The sequence below is a fragment of the Oncorhynchus masou genome, unplaced genomic scaffold (genome assembly GCF_036934945.1).
Source record: "Oncorhynchus masou masou isolate Uvic2021 unplaced genomic scaffold, UVic_Omas_1.1 unplaced_scaffold_5413, whole genome shotgun sequence".
NCBI classification, from domain to species: domain Eukaryota; kingdom Metazoa; phylum Chordata; class Actinopteri; order Salmoniformes; family Salmonidae; genus Oncorhynchus; species Oncorhynchus masou.
Genome location: NW_027011826.1, coordinates 1721 through 19003, shown reverse-complemented (window position 1 = coordinate 19003; position 17283 = coordinate 1721). Strand labels below are relative to the sequence as shown.

The 17283-nt window shown below is 43.5% G+C and overlaps 1 pseudogene; it reads right to left on the bottom strand.

The window, feature by feature from the left end:
• Window positions 1-1716: 1716 nt before the first annotated feature.
• On the bottom strand, window positions 1717-17034 carry LOC135535993 (gamma-aminobutyric acid receptor subunit beta-3-like; annotated as a pseudogene).
• Between the last annotated feature and the right edge of the window lie 249 nt (window positions 17035-17283).

Sequence of the window (17283 nt, the reverse complement as noted above, 5' to 3'; positions counted from 1 at the left end):
CAGTGATGAGATCCAGTCCATTCCTATAGAGAAAGCTGTAGAACAGTGATGAGATCCAGTCCATTCCTAAAGAGAAAGCTGTAGAACAGTGATGAGATCCAGTCCATTCCTAAAGAGAAAGCTGTGGGACAGTGATGAGATCCAGTCCATTCCTAAAGAGAAAGCTGTAGAACAGTGATGAGATCCAGTCCATTCCTACAGAGAAAGCTGTGGGACAGTGATGAGAGCCAGTCCATTCCTATAGAGAAAGCGGTTGGAGTACATTGTCTTTAGTCAGACTTCTACATCAGTGACTCCCTGAGTGTCTGCACATCTGCACTGATTGAAATTGAGGGATATGTGTCACAAAGGAGTACCACTACCTTTCAGAAGACAATGGTGAGATGAGACATCATATATATATGGAGAGACAGTACTAACCTCAGATGAGACATTATATATATATGTGGAGAGACAGTACTAACCTCAGATGAGACATTATATATATATATATGGAGAGACAGTACTAACCTCAGATGAGACATTATATATATATGTGGAGAGACAGTACTAACCTCAGATGAGACATTATATATATATATGTGGAGAGACAGTACTAAACTCAGATGAGACTTTATATATATATGTGGAGAGACAGTACTAACCTCAGATGAGACATTATATATATATGTGGAGAGACAGTACTAACCTCAGATGAGACATCATATATATATGTGGAGAGACAGTACTAACCTCAGATGAGACATTATATATATATGTGGAGAGACAGTACTAACCTCAGATGAGACATTATATATATATGTGGAGAGACAGTACTAACCTCAGATGAGACATTATATATATATGTGGAGAGACAGTACTAACCTCAGATGAGACATCATATATATATATATGGAGAGACAGTACTAACCTCAGATGAGACATTATATATATATATGGAGAGACAGTACTAACCTCAGATGAGACATAATATATATATATGTGGAGAGACAGTACTAACCTCAGATGAGACATTATATATATATATGGAGAGACAGTACTAACCTCAGATGAGACATTATATATATATATGGAGAGACAGTACTAACCTCAGATGAGACATTATATATATATATATGGAGAGACAGTACTAACCTCAGATGAGACATTATATATATATATATGGAGAGACAGTACTAACCTCAGATGAGACATTATATATATATGTGGAGAGACAGTACTAACCTCAGATGAGACATTATATATATATATGTGGAGAGACAGTACTAAACTCAGATGAGACTTTATATATATATGTGGAGAGACAGTACTAACCTCAGATGAGACATTATATATATATGTGGAGAGACAGTACTAACCTCAGATGAGACATCATATATATATGTGGAGAGACAGTACTAACCTCAGATGAGACATTATATATATATGTGGAGAGACAGTACTAACCTCAGATGAGACATTATATATATATGTGGAGAGACAGTACTAACCTCAGATGAGACATTATATATATATGTGGAGAGACAGTACTAACCTCAGATGAGACATCATATATATATATATGGAGAGACAGTACTAACCTCAGATGAGACATTATATATATATATGGAGAGACAGTACTAACCTCAGATGAGACATAATATATATATATGTGGAGAGACAGTACTAACCTCAGATGAGACATTATATATATATATATGGAGAGACAGTACTAACCTCAGTCCGTAGAGCACGGTGCCGTCCGGATGCAGTCGGATCATCCGGTTCTTCACGGTGACCCCATGCACAAAGGACTTCTTATCATTGAGGAAGTAGGTGTCGGGGACCCAGAGCTGGTCAGCGACCCGGTTATCCAGCGTCAGATTGAGGGGGATCCCAGCGTACGCCAGCCTCTTGTCCCTCCAGTACTGCTGGAAGTACATGGTCAACGTGTAGTCCTGGAGACGCAGAGAATTAGAGCAGTCGTATCATGGTTTCCCACCTACAGAACCAGTCAAACGTTTGGATACAACAACTCATTCAAGGGTTTTTATTTATTTTTACTATTTTCCACATTGTAGAATAATAGTGAAAACGTCAAAACTATGAAATAACACATATAGAATCTTGTAGTAACCAAAAAAGTTTTAAAACAAATCCAAATATATTTTATATTTGATTCTTTAAAAAAAAGAAGCCACCATTTGCCGTGATGACAACTTTGCACACTCTTGGCATTCTCTCAACCAGCTTCATGAGGAATGCTTTTCCAACAGTCTGAAGGAGTTACCACATATGCTAAGAACTTGTTTGCTGCTTTTCCTTCACTCTGCGGTCCAACTCATCCCGAAACATCTCAATTGGGTTAAGGTCGAATGATTGTGGAGGCCAGGTCGTCTGATGCAGGGTGGCAGGTAGCCTAGAGGTTAGAGCGTTGGGCCAGTCACCGAAAGTTTGCTGGATCGAACTCCCGAGCTGACAAGGTTAAAATCTGTCCTTCAGCCCATAAGTAAAGGCAGTTAACCCACTGCTCCCCGGGCGTCGAAGACGTGGATGTCGATTATGGCAGCCCCCCACACCTCTCTGATTCAAAGGGGTTGGATTAAAAGCAAAAGACAAATTTCAGATGAAGGCATTCAGTTGTACAACTGACTAGGTATCCCCCTTTCCATCACTCTCCTCCTTGGTCAAATAGACCTTACACAGCCTGGAGGTGTGTTTTGAGTCATTGACCTATTACAAAACAAATGTTAGTCCCAGTAAGGGAAAACCAGACGGGATGGTGTATCGCTGCATAATGCTGTGGTAGCCATGCTGGTTACGAGTTCCTTGAATTCTAAATAAATCACAGACAGTGTCACCAGCAAAGCACCATCACACCTCCTCCTCCATGCTTCACGGTGGAAACCACACATGCAGATATCATCCTAATCTAATCTTTCTTACAAAAACACGATGTTCGCAACCAAAAATCTAAAATTTGGACTCATCAGACCAAAGGACCGATTTCCACTGGTCAAATGTCCATTCTCTCTTCTTCTTATTGGTGTCCTTTAGTAGTGGTTTCTTTGCAGCAATTCAACCATGAAGGCCTGATTCACGCAGTCTCCTCTGAACAGTTGATGTTGAGATGTCTGTTACTTGAACTCTGTGACGCATGCAATCTGAGGTGCAGTTAACTAATGAACTTCTCCTCTGCAGCAGAGGTAACTCTGGGTCTTCCTTTCCTGTGGCGGTTCTCTTGAGAGCCAGTTTCATCATAGCGCTTGATGGTTTTTGCGACTACACTTGAAGAAACTTTCAATGTTCTTGAAATTGGATTGACTGACCTTCATGTCTTAGAGTAATGATGGACTGTCAGTTCTCTTTGCTTATTTGAGTTGTTCTTGCCATAATATGGACTTGGTCTTTAACCAAATAGGGCTATCTTCTGTATATCCCCCCTACCTTGTCACAACACAACTGATTGGCTCAAACACATTAAGAAGGAAAGAAACTCCACAAATTAACTTTTAACTAGGCACACATGTTAATTGAAATGTATTCCAGGTGACTACCTCATGAAGCTGGTTGAGAGAATACCAAGCTTGTGCAAAGCTGTCATCAAGGCCAAAGGTGGCTACTTTGAAGAATCTCAAATATAAAATAGACCTCCTCCACAGCCATTATTCAGGACCTGTCTAGTATAGACCCCCACCTCCACAGCCATTATTCAGGACCTGTCTAGTATAGACCCCCTCCTCCACAGCCATTATTCAGGACCTGTCTAGTATAGACCCCCTCCTCCACAGCCATTATTCAGGACCTGTCTAGTATAGACCCCCTCCTCCACAGCCATTATTCAGGACCTGTCAAGCACAGACCCAGGCAGGGGGTGTCTAGTATAGCACAGACCCAGGCAGGGGGTGTCTAGTATAGCACAGACCCAGGCAGGGGGTGTCTAGTATAGACCCAGGCAGGTGGTGTCTAGTATAGCACAGACCCAGGCAGGGGGTGTCTAGCATAGACCCAGGCAGGGGGTGTCTAGTATAACACAGACCCAGGCAGGGGGTGTCTAGTATAGACCCAGGCAGGGGGTGTCTAGCATAGACCCAGGCAGGGGGTGTCTAGCATAGCATAGGCCTAGGCAGGGGGTGTCTAGTATAGCACAGACCCAGGCAGGGGGTGTCTAGTATAGCACAGACCCAGGCAGGGGGTGTCTAGTATAGTACAGACCCAGGCAGGGGGTGTCTAGTATAGCACAGACCCAGGCAGGGGGTGTCTAGTATAGCACAGACCCAGGCAGGGGGTGTCTAGTATAGACCCAGGCAGGGGGTGTCTAGTATAGACCCAGGCAGGGGGTGTCTAGTATAGCACAGACCCAGGCAGGGGGTGTCTAGTATAGACCCAGGCAGGGGGTGTCTAGTATAGACCCAGGCAGGGGGTGTCTAGTACAGACCCAGGCAGGGGGTGTCTAGTATAGCACAGACCCAGGCAGGGGGTGTCTAGTATAACACAGACCCAGGCAGGGGGTGTCTAGTACAGACCCAGGCAGGGGGTGTCTAGTATAGCACAGACCCAGGCAGGGGTGTCTAGTATAGCACAGACCCAGGCAGGGGGTGTCTAGTATAGCACAGACCCAGGCAGGGGGTGTCTAGTATAGCACAGACCCAGGCAGGGGGTGTCTAGTATAGCACAGACCCAGGCAGGGGGTGTCTAGTATAGCACAGACCCAGGCAGGGGGTGTCTAGTATAGCACAGACCCAGGCAGGGGGTGTCTAGTATAGACCCAGGCAGGGGGTGTCTAGTATAGCACAGACCCAGGCAGGGGGTGTCTAGTATAGCACAGACCCAGGCAGGGGGTGTCTAGTATAGCACAGACCCAGGCAGGGGGTATACCTACTACCTTTCACCAGAACCCCTGGTCAAACATATGGAACTATAAAGGGAGCCATTTTAGTTATTTAGCAGACACTTTAGAGCGACAAAGTGGATACATTTTTTCATTTTTTTACTGGTCCCCCATGGGAATCAAACCCACAACCCTGGCATTGCAAGAGCCATGCCTCACCAACTGAGCCGCAGTATCGACACTACTGTCTGTTTCAGTTTGTAAGGATGGCCGATAACATCGCCAACTAAGCCGCAGCATCGACACTACTGTCTGTTTCAGTTTGTAAGGATGGCCGATAACCTCGCCAACTAAGCCATGCCAAGACACTGCTACAAACTGAATCTTCAAATAAAAAGAATAACTTTGTAACAACCTGAAGCAGGCTAGGACAGGGTTATAACAACCTGAAGCAGGCTAGGACAGGGTTATAACAACCTGAAGCAGGCTAGGACAGGGTTATAACAACCTGAAGCAGGCTAGGACAGGGTTATAACAACCTGAAGCAGGCTGGGACAGGGTTATAACAACCTGAAGCAGGCTAGGACAGGGTTATAACAACCTGAAGCAGGCTAGGACAGGGTTATAACAACCTGAAGCAGGCTAGGACAGGGTTATAACAACCTGAAGCAGGCTGGGACAGGGTTATAACAACCTGAAGCAGGCTAGGACAGGGTTATAACAACCTGAAGCAGGCTAGGACAGGGTTATAACAACCTGAAGCAGGCTGGGACAGGGTTATAACAACCTGAAGCAGGCTGGGACAGGGTTATAACAACCTGAAGCAGGCTAGGACAGGGTTATAACAACCTGAAGCAGGCTAGGACAGGGTTATAACAACCTGAAGCAGGCTAGGACAGGGTTATAACAACCTGAAGCAGGCTGGGACAGGGTTATAACAACCTGAAGCAGGCTGGGACAGGGTTATAACAACCTGAAGCAGGCTAGGAGGCTACACCACCCGATGTTACAGGAAGGCCATAAAGATCATCAAGGACATCTACCACCCGAGCCACTGCCTGTTCACCCCGCTATCATCCAGAAGGCGAGGTCAGTACAGGTGCATCAAAGCTGGGACCGAGAGACTGAAAAACAGCTTCTATCTCAAGGCCATCAGACTGTTAAACAGCCACCACTAACATTGAGTGGCTGCTGCCTACACACTGACACTGACTCAACTCCAGCCACTTTAATAATGGGAATTGATGGGAAATGTTGTAAATATATCACTAGCCACTTTAAACAATGCTACCTTATATAATGTTACTTAGCCTACATTATTCATCTCATATGCATACGTATATACTGTACTCTATATCATCGACTGCATCCTTATGTAATACATGTATCACTAGCCACTTTAACTATGCCACTTTGTTTACATACTCATCTCACATGTATATACTGTACTCGATACCATCTACTGTATCTTGCCTATGCTGCTCTGTACCATCACTCATTCATATATCCTTATGTACACATTCTTTATCCCCTTACACTGTGTATAAGACAGTAGATTAGGAATTGTTAGTTAGATTACTTGTTGGTTATTACTGCATTGTCGGAACTAGAAGCACAAGCATTTCGCTACACTCGCATTAACATCTGCTAACCATGTGTATGTGACAAATAAAATTTGATAGGACAGGGTTATAACAACCTGAAGCAGGCTGGGACAGGGTTATAACAACCTGAAGCAGGCTAGGACAGGGTTATAACAACCTGAAGCAGGCTGGGACAGGGTTATAACAACCTGAAGCAGGCTAGGACAGGGTTATAACAACCTGAAGCAGGCTGGGACAGGGTTATAACAACCTGAAGCAGGCTAGGACAGGGTTATAACAACCTGAAGCAGGCTGGGACAGGGTTATAACAACCTGAAGCAGGCTGGGACAGGGTTATAACAACCTGAAGCAGGCTAGGACAGGGTTATAACAACCTGAAGCAGGCTGGGACAGGGTTATAACAACCTGAAGCAGGCTGGGACAGGGCTATAACAACCTGAAGCAGGCTGGGACAGGGTTATAACAACCTGAAGCAGGCTGGGACAGGGTTATAACAACCTGAAGCAGGCTGGGACAGGGTTATAACAACCTGAAGCAGGCTGGGACAGGGTTATAACAACCTGAAGCAGGCTGGGACAGGGTTATAACAACCTGAAGCAGGCTGGGACAGGGTTATAACAACCTGAAGCAGGCTGGGACAGGGTTATAACAACCTAAAGCAGGCTGGGACAGGGTTATAACAACCTGAAGCAGGCTGGGACAGGGTTATAACAACCTGAAGCAGGCTGGGACAGGGGTTATAACAACCTGAAGCAGGCTGGGACAGGGTTATAACAACCTGAAGCAGGCTGGGACAGGGTTATAACAACCTGAAGCAGGCTGGGACAGGGTTATAACAACCTGAAGCAGGCTGGGACAGGGTTATAACAACCTGAAGCAGGCTGGGACAGGGTTATAACAACCTGAAGCAGGCTGGGACAGGGTTATAACAACCTGAAGCAGGCTGGGACAGGGTTATAACAACCTGAAGCAGGCTGGGACAGGGTTATAACAACCTGAAGCAGGCTGGGACAGGGTTATAACAACCTGAAGCAGGCTGGGACAGGGTAATAACAACCTGAAGCAGGCTGGGACAGGGTTATAACAACCTGAAGCAGGCTGGGACAGGGTAATAACAACCTGAAGCAGGCTAGGACAGGGTTATAACAACCTGAAGCAGGCTGGGACAGGGTAATAACAACCTGAAGCAGGCTGGGACAGGGTTATAACAACCTGAAGCAGGCTGGGACAGGGTTATAACAACCTGAAGCAGGCTGGGATAGGGTTTTAACAACTTGCCACACATCAAGCAACAGAGTCAGGCTGTGAATTATTCAGACACCATTCTGATCATCTGTCCCAAATGGCAACCCATTCCCTACATAGTGCACTACTCTTCACCAGAGCCCTTTGGGGCCGTGGTCAAAAGTAGTGCAACTGTATAGGAAATGGGGTGTCATTTGGGACACAACCTCTAAGACCAGTTCTACTGTTGAGGGGAATGCTTTTAAAATGGCCCTCTGTGGGCGGGACCACTTAGCTGTGCTCTGCTGACTCATTATGAAACTCCTGAAATAGTGGTTACAAAGTTAAGCTGTCAGCAACATAACCAAGCACTTTGGTATTGTAGGAATGTATTGTAGTGGTCCTGTCCGTAGCTCGGTTCAATAGAGCATGGCCCTGGCAACACCACAGTTGTGGGTTGAATTCCCACTAGGGTTACATAGCTAAATGTATGGACTGCTGTCACTTTGGAAAACATTTTCTGCTGTGTAAATGGAATATATTACTGAATTGGCCTATATTACAGTACTGTATTGGCCTATATTAAGGTATTAGAGTACTGTATTGGCTAAAATTACAGTATTAGAGTACTGTATTGGCCTATATTACAGTATTAGAGTACTGTATTGGCTTATATTACAGTATTAGAGTACTGTATTGGCCTATATTACAGTATTAGAGTACTGTATTGGCTAAAATTACAGTATTAGAGTACTGTATTGGCCTATATTACAGTATTAGAGTACTGTATTGGCTAAAATTACAGTATTAGAGTACTGTATTGGCCTATATTACAGTATAGAGTACTGTATTGGCTAAAATTACAGTATTAGAGTACTGTATTGGCCTATATTACAGTATTAGAGTACTGTATTGGCTAAAATTACAGTATTAGAGTACTGTATTGGCCTATATTACAGTATTAGAGTACTGTATTGGCCTATATTAGGAGCTAGAAACACAACTATTCCACTGTACTGTAGGAGCTAGAAACACAACTATTCCACTGCACTGTAGGAGCTAGAAAACACAACTATTCCACTGCACTGTAGGAGCTAGAACACAAGCATTCCACTGTACTGTAGGAGCTGGAACACAAGCATTCCACTGTACTGTAGGAGCTGGAACACAAGCATTCCACTGTACTGTAGGAGCTGGAACACAAGCATTCCACTGCACTGTAGGAGCTGGAACACAAGCATTCCACTGCACTGTAGGAGCTAGAACACAAGCATTTCACTGTACTGTAGGAGCTAGAAACACAAGCATTCCACTGTACTGTAGGAGCTAGAAACACAAGCATTCCACTGTACAAGCTAGAAACACAAGCATTTCACTGTAAGAGCTAGACTCACAAGCATTCCACTGTAGGAGCTAGAAACACAAGCATTCCACTGTACAAGCTAGAAACACAAGCATTCCACTGTAGGAGCTAGAAACACAAGCATTCCACTGTAAGAGCTAGACTCACAAGCATTCCACTGTACTGTAGGAGCTAAAAACACAAGCATTCCACTGTACTGTAGGAGCGAGAAACACAAGCATTCCACTGTACTGTAGGAGCTAGAAACACAAGCATTCCACTGTAAGGAGCTAGAAACACAAGCATTCCACTGTAAGGAGCTAGAAACACAAGCATTCCACTGTAGGAGCTAGAAACACAAGCATTCCACTGTAAGGAGCTAGAAACACAAGTATTCCACTGTAGGAGCTAGAAACACAAGCATTCCACTGTACTGTAGGAGCTAGAAACACAAGCGTTCCACTGTACTGTAGGAGCTAGAAACACAAGCGTTCCACTGTACTGTAGGAGCTAGAAACACAAGCGTTCCACTGTACTGTAGGAGCTAGAAACACAAGCGTTCCACTGTAGGAGCTAGAAACACAAGCGTTCCACTGTAGGAGCTAGAAACACAAGCGTTCCACTGTAGCAGCTAGAAACACAAGCATTCCACTGTACTGTAGGAGCAAGAAACACAAGCATTCCACTGTAGGAGCTAGAAACACAAGCGTTCCACTGTAGCAGCTAGAAACACAAGCATTCCACTGTACTGTAGAAGCTAGAAACACAAGCATTCCACTGTACTGTAGGAGCTAGAAACACAAGCATTCCACTGTACTGCAGGAGCTAGAAACACAAGCATTCCACTGTACTGTAGGAGCTAGAAACACAAGCATTCCACTGTACTGTAGGAGCTAGAAACACAAGCATTCCACTGTACTGTAGGAGCTAGAAACACAAGCATTCCACTGTAGGAGCTAGAAACACAAGCATTCCACTGTACTGTAGAAGCTAGAAACACAAGCATTCCACTGTACTGTAGAAGCTAGAAACACAAGCATTCCACTGTACTGTAGGAGCTAGAAACACAAGCATTCCACTGTACTGTAGGAGCTAGAAACACAAGCGTTCCACTGTACTGTAGGAGCTAGAAACACAAGCGTTCCACTGTAGGAGCTAGAAACACAAGCGTTCCACTGTAGGAGCTAGAAACACAAGCGTTCCACTGTAGCAGCTAGAAACACAAGCATTCCACTGTACTGTAGGAGCAAGAAACACAAGCGTTCCACTGTAGGAGCTAGAAACACAAGCGTTCCACTGTAGCAGCTAGAAACACAAGCATTCCACTGTACTGTAGAAGCTAGAAACACAAGCATTCCACTGTACTGTAGGAGCTAGAAACACAAGCATTCCACTGTACTGCAGGAGCTAGAAACACAAGCATTCCACTGTACTGTAGGAGCTAGAAACACAAGCATTCCACTGTACTGTAGGAGCTAGAAACACAAGCATTCCACTGTACTGTAGGAGCTAGAAACACAAGCATTCCACTGTAGGAGCTAGAAACACAAGCATTCCACTGTAAGAGCTAGAAACACAAGCGTTCCACTGTAGGAGCTAGAAACACAAGCGTTCCACTGTAGCAGCTAGAAACACAAGCATTCCACTGTACTGTAGGAGCAAGAAACACAAGCGTTCCACTGTAGGAGCTAGAAACACAAGCGTTCCACTGTAGCAGCTAGAAACACAAGCGTTCCACTGTAGCAGCTAGAAACACAAGCATTCCACTGTACTGTAGGAGCAAGAAACACAAGCGTTCCACTGTAGGAGCTAGAAACACAAGCGTTCCACTGTAGCAGCTAGAAACACAAGCATTCCACTGTACTGTAGGAGCTAGAAACACAAGCACTCCACTGTACTGTAGGAGCTAGAAACACAAGCATTCCACTGTAGGAGCTAGAAACACAAGCATTCCACTGTAAGAGCTAGACTCACAAGCATTCTACTGTACTGTAGGAGCTAGAAACACAAGCATTCCACTGTACTGTAGGAGCTATAAACACAAGCATTCCACTGTACTGTAGGAGCCAGAAACACAAGCATTCCACTGTAGGAGCTAGAAACACAAGCATTCCACTGTACTGTAGGAGCTAGAAACACAAGCATTCCACTGTATTGTAGGAGCTAGAAACACAAGCATTCCACTGTACTGTAGGAGCTAGAAACACAAGCATTCCACTGTACTGTAGGAGCTATAAACACAAGCATTCCACTGTACTGTAGGAGCTAGAAACACAAGCATTCCACTGTAGGAGCTAGAAACACAAGCATTCCACTGTACTGTAGGAGCTAGAAACACAAGCATTCCACTGTACTGTAGGAGCTAGAAACACAAGCATTCCACTGTACTGTAGGAGCTAGAAACACAAGCATTCAACTGTAAGAGCTAGAAACACAAGCAATCAACTGTACTATAGGAGCTAGAAACAATGTGTTACACTGTACTATAGGAGCTAGAAACACAAGCATTCCACTGTACTATAGGAGCTAGAAACACAAGCATTCCACTGTAGGAGCTAGAAACACAAGCATTCCACTGTACTGTAGGAGCTAGAAACACAAGCATTCCACTGTACTGTAGGAGCTAGAAACACAAGCATTCCACTGTACTATAGGAGCTAGAAACACAAGCATTCCACTGTACTGTAGGAGCTAGAAACACAAGCATTCCACTGTACTGTAGGAGCTAGAAACACAAGCATTCCACTGTACTGTAGGAGCTATAAACACAAGCATTCCACTGTACTGTAAGAGCTAGAAACACAAGCATTCCACTGTACTATAGGAGCTAGAAACACAAGCATTTCACTGTACTGTAGGAGCTAGAAACACAAGCATTCCACTGTACTGTAGGAGCTAGAAACACAAGCATTCCACTGTACTGTAGGAGCTAGAAACACAAGCATTCACCTGTACTATAGGAGCTAGAAACACAAGCATTCCACTGTACTGTAGGAGCTAGAAACACAAGCATTCCACTGTACTATAGGAGCTAGAAACACAAGCATTCCACTGTAGGAGCTAGAAACACAAGCATTCCACTGTACTGTAGGAGCTAGAAACACAAGCATTCCACTGTACTGTAGGAGCTAGAAACACAAGCATTCCACTGTACTGTAGGAGCTAGAAACACAAGCATTCCACTGTACTGTAGGAGCTAGAAACACAAGCATTCCACTGTACTGTAGGAGCTAGAAACACAAGCATTCCACTGTACTATAGGAGCTAGAAACACAAGCATTCCACTGTAGGAGCTAGAAACACAAGCATTCCACTGTACTATAGGAGCTAGAAACACAAGCATTCCACTGTACTGTAGGAGCTAGAAACACAAGCATTCCACTGTACTGTAGGAGCTAGAAACACAAGCATTCCACTGTACTGTAGGAGCTAGAAACACAAGCATTCCACTGTACTGTAGGAGCTAGAAACACAAGCATTCCACTGTACTATAGGGGCTAGAAACACAAGCATTCCACTGTACTATAGGAGCTAGAAACACAAGCATTCCACTGTAGGAGCTAGAAACACAAGCATTCCACTGTACTGTAGGAGCTAGAAACACAAGCATTCCACTGTACTATAGGAGCTAGAAACACAAGCATTTCACTGTACTGTAGGAGCTAGAAACACAAGCATTCCACTGTACTGTAGGAGCTAGAAACACAAGCATTCCACTGTACTGTAGGAGCTAGAAACACAAGCATTCCACTGTACTATAGGAGCTAGAAACACAAGCATTCCACTGTACTGTAGGAGCTAGAAACACAAGCATTCCACTGTACTATAGGAGCTATAAACACAAGCATTCCCCTGTACTATAGGAGCTAGAAACACAAGCATTCCACTGTACTGTAGGAGCTAGAAACACAAGCATTCCACTGTACTGTAGGAGCTATAAACACAAGCATTCCACTGTACTATAGGAGCTAGAAACACAAGCATTCCACTGTACTGTAGGAGCTAGAAACACAAGCATTCCACTGTACTGTAGGAGCTAGAAACACAAGCATTCCACTGTATTGTAGGAGCTAGAAACACAAGCATTCCACTGTACTGTAGGAGCTATAAACACAAGCATTCCACTGTACTGTAGGAGCTATAAACACAAGCATTCCACTGTACTGTAGGAGCTATAAACACAAGCATTCCAATGTACTGTAGGAGCTAGAAACACAAGCATTCCACTGTACTGTAGGAGCTATAAACACAAGCATTCCACTGTACTGTAGGAGCTATAAACACAAGCATTCCACTGTACTATAGGAGCTAGAAACACAAGCATTCCACTGTAGGAGCTAGAAACACAAGCATTCCACTGTACTGTAGGAGCTAGAAACACAAGCATTCCACTGTACTGTAGGAGCTAGAAACACAAGCATTCCACTGTACTGTAGGAGCTAGAAACACAAGCATTCAACTGTAAGAGCTAGAAACACAAGCAATCCACTGTACTATAGGAGCTAGAAACAATGTGTTACACTGTACAATAGGAGCTAGAAACACAAGCATTCCACTGTACTATAGGAGCTAGAAACACAAGCATTCCACTGTAGGAGCTAGAAACACAAGCATTCCACTGTACTGTAGGAGCTAGAAACACAAGCATTCCACTGTACTGTAGGAGCTAGAAACACAAGCATTCCACTGTACTATAGGAGCTAGAAACACAAGCATTCCACTGTACTGTAGGAGCTAGAAACACAAGCATTCCACTGTACTGTAGGAGCTAGAAACACAAGCATTCACTGTACTGTAGGAGCTAGAAACACAAGCATTCCACTGTACTGTAGGAGCTAGAAACACAAGCATTCCACTGTACTGTAGGAGCTATAAACACAAGCATTCCACTGTACTGTAAGAGCTAGAAACACAAGCATTCCACTGTACTATAGGAGCTAGAAACACAAGCATTTCACTGTACTGTAGGAGCTAGAAACACAAGCATTCCACTGTACTGTAGGAGCTAGAAACACAAGCATTCCACTGTACTGTAGGAGCTAGAAACACAAGCATTCCACTGTACTATAGGAGCTAGAAACACAAGCATTCCACTGTACTGTAGGAGCTAGAAACACAAGCATTCCACTGTACTATAGGAGCTAGAAACACAAGCATTCCACTGTAGGAGCTAGAAACACAAGCATGCCACTGTACTGTAGGAGCTAGAAACACAAGCATTCCACTGTACTGTAGGAGCTAGAAACACAAGCATTCCACTGTACTGTAGGAGCTAGAAACACAAGCATTCCACTGTACTGTAGGAGCTAGAAACACAAGCATTCCACTGTACTGTAGGAGCTAGAAACACAAGCATTCCACTGTACTATAGGAGCTAGAAACACAAGCATTCCACTGTAGGAGCTAGAAACACAAGCATTCCACTGTACTATAGGAGCTAGAAACACAAGCATTCCACTGTACTGTAGGAGCTAGAAACACAAGCATTCCACTGTACTGTAGGAGCTAGAAACACAAGCATTCCACTGTACTGTAGGAGCTAGAAACACAAGCATTCCACTGTACTGTAGGAGCTAGAAACACAAGCATTCCACTGTACTATAGGAGCTAGAAACACAAGCATTCCACTGTACTATAGGAGCTAGAAACACAAGCATTCCACTGTAGGAGCTAGAAACACAAGCATTCCACTGTAGGAGCTAGAAACACAAGCATTCCACTGTACTGTAGGAGCTAGAAACACAAGCATTCCACTGTACTATAGGAGCTATAAACACAAGCATTCCACTGTACTATAGGAGCTAGAAACACAAGCATTCCACTGTACTGTAGGAGCTAGAAACACAAGCATTCCACTGTACTGTAGGAGCTAGAAACACAAGCATTCCACTGTACTGTAGGAGCTAGAAACACAATCATTCCACTGTACTGTAGGAGCTAGAAACACAAGCATTCCACTGTACTATAGGAGCTAGAAACACAAGCATTCCACTGTACTGTAGGAGCTAGAAACACAAGCATTCCACTGTACTATAGGAGCTATAAACACAAGCATTCCACTGTACTATAGGAGCTAGAAACACAAGCATTCCACTGTACTGTAGGAGCTAGAAACACAAGCATTCCACTGTACTATAGGAGCTAGAAACACAAGCATTCCACTGTACTGTAGGAGCTAGAAACACAAGCATTCCACTGTACTATAGGAGCTATAAACACAAGCATTCCACTGTACTATAGGAGCTAGAAACACAAGCATTCCACTGTACTATAGGAGCTATAAACACAAGCATTCCACTGTACTATAGGAGCTAGAAACACAAGCATTCCACTGTACTGTAGGAGCTAGAAACACAAGCATTCCACTGCATTCCACTAAAGACAGTGGAAAGGTAAACGATACTGATGTCTGAAATACTGTCGGTCAACGTATAGCATTACGACGGCTCAACGTTTCAAACAACATGAAGACAACATTGTCAATAAGGAAAAGGTAAACGATACTGATGTCTGAAATACTGTCGGTCAACGTATAGCATTACGACGGCTCAACGTTTCAAACAACATGAAGACAACATTGTCAATAAGGAAAAAGGTAAACGATACTGATGTCTGAAATACTGTCGGTCAGCGTATAGCATTACGACGGCTCAACGTTTCAAACAACATGAAGACAACATTGTCAATAAGGAAAAGGTAAGCCATACTGATGTCTGAAATACTGTCGGTCAACGTATAGCATTACGACGGCTCAACGTTTCAAACAACATGAAGACAACATTGTCAATAAGGAAAAGGTAAACGATACTGATGTCTGAAATACTGTCGGTCAACGTATAGCATTACGACGGCTCAACGTTTCAAACAACATTGTCAATAAGGAAAAGGTAAGCGATACTGATGTCTGAAATACTGTCGGTCAACGTATAGCATTACGACGGCTCAACGTTTCAAACAACATGAAGACAACATTGTCAATAAGGAAAAGGTAAACGATACTGATGTCTGAAATACTGTCGGTCAACGTTATAGCATTACGACGGCTCAACGTTTCAAACAACATGAAGACAACATTGTCAATAAGGAAAAGGTAAACCATACGAATGTCTGAAATATGTCAACATTATCTGTAAACAGCCCACCCAATTTACCTACCTCATCCCCATACTGTTTTTATTTATTTACTTTTCTGCTCTTTTGCACACCATCATGCACATCATCATCATCATCAGTGCTCATTTATCACTCCAGTGTTAATTTGCTAAATTGTAATTATTCGCTCCTATGGCCTATTTATTGCCTTCCTCCTCATGCCTTTTGCACACACTGTATATAGACTTTATTTTTTTCCTACTATGTTATTGACTTGCTTGTTTATTGTTTTACTCCATGTGTAACTCTGTGTTGTTGTCTGTGTCGCACTGCTTTGCTTTATCTTGGCCAGGACGCAGTTGCAAATGAAAACTTGTTCTTAACTAGCCTACCTGGTTAAATAAAGGTGAAATAAAAAAATAAAATAATAAATAATAAAAATGATGCAACATCCACAGTCAATCAGTGGTCAAATGTAAGTATATAGATTTATTTATACTGCTTACCATGTTGACCTCTGACACCATGTCGATGTTTGCCATCTAAACTCATGCCAACAGAAACCGGTTTGCCTGAGAAATAGGAACAATAATCAAATACCATTAACATGACAAATAACGTATATTATTATATTCATTATAGTAATATTATTGGGCAATAATTTGCACCATCATCAACGCGCAAAAAAAGTGTAGATGTACCTCAAAGTCTGGTCGAAGGCGGATATCATACCCCTTTAACAGTTTGTCCACCGTCTCTTTTACGAAAGACATATTCCCCGGTTCGTTGGCGCTGAAATACAAGAAAGAGACCATTAAAACTAACTTTTTTCCAATAGGACGGGACCATCCCTTCTTTACGACGGGTCTCTTCCCCAACACTCACCTCTGCGCACAGCACATCAACGCCACTATGAGTGACACAGAGAATGTCAAATTCCCTCTTCTCTGCAACCCAACCATTTCTTGTGATCTCTCCAACATGGGATTACGCGTCTCGACTCTAAACAGGTGTTTAACGGGTTTCCCAGCGTTATAAAAACAAAAGCCGTAATATAACCACGTATATATGGCTATATTTCATCAGCAGCTCTCTGATTTTAACCTAACAGCTCCCGAGATCTTAGATCAGTTGAAATGTTTCACATCAGTCGGAAATCTTTCTGTTTCTGTTGGAGATGTTATAGCACCGCGCATTAGGTGACCAAACAT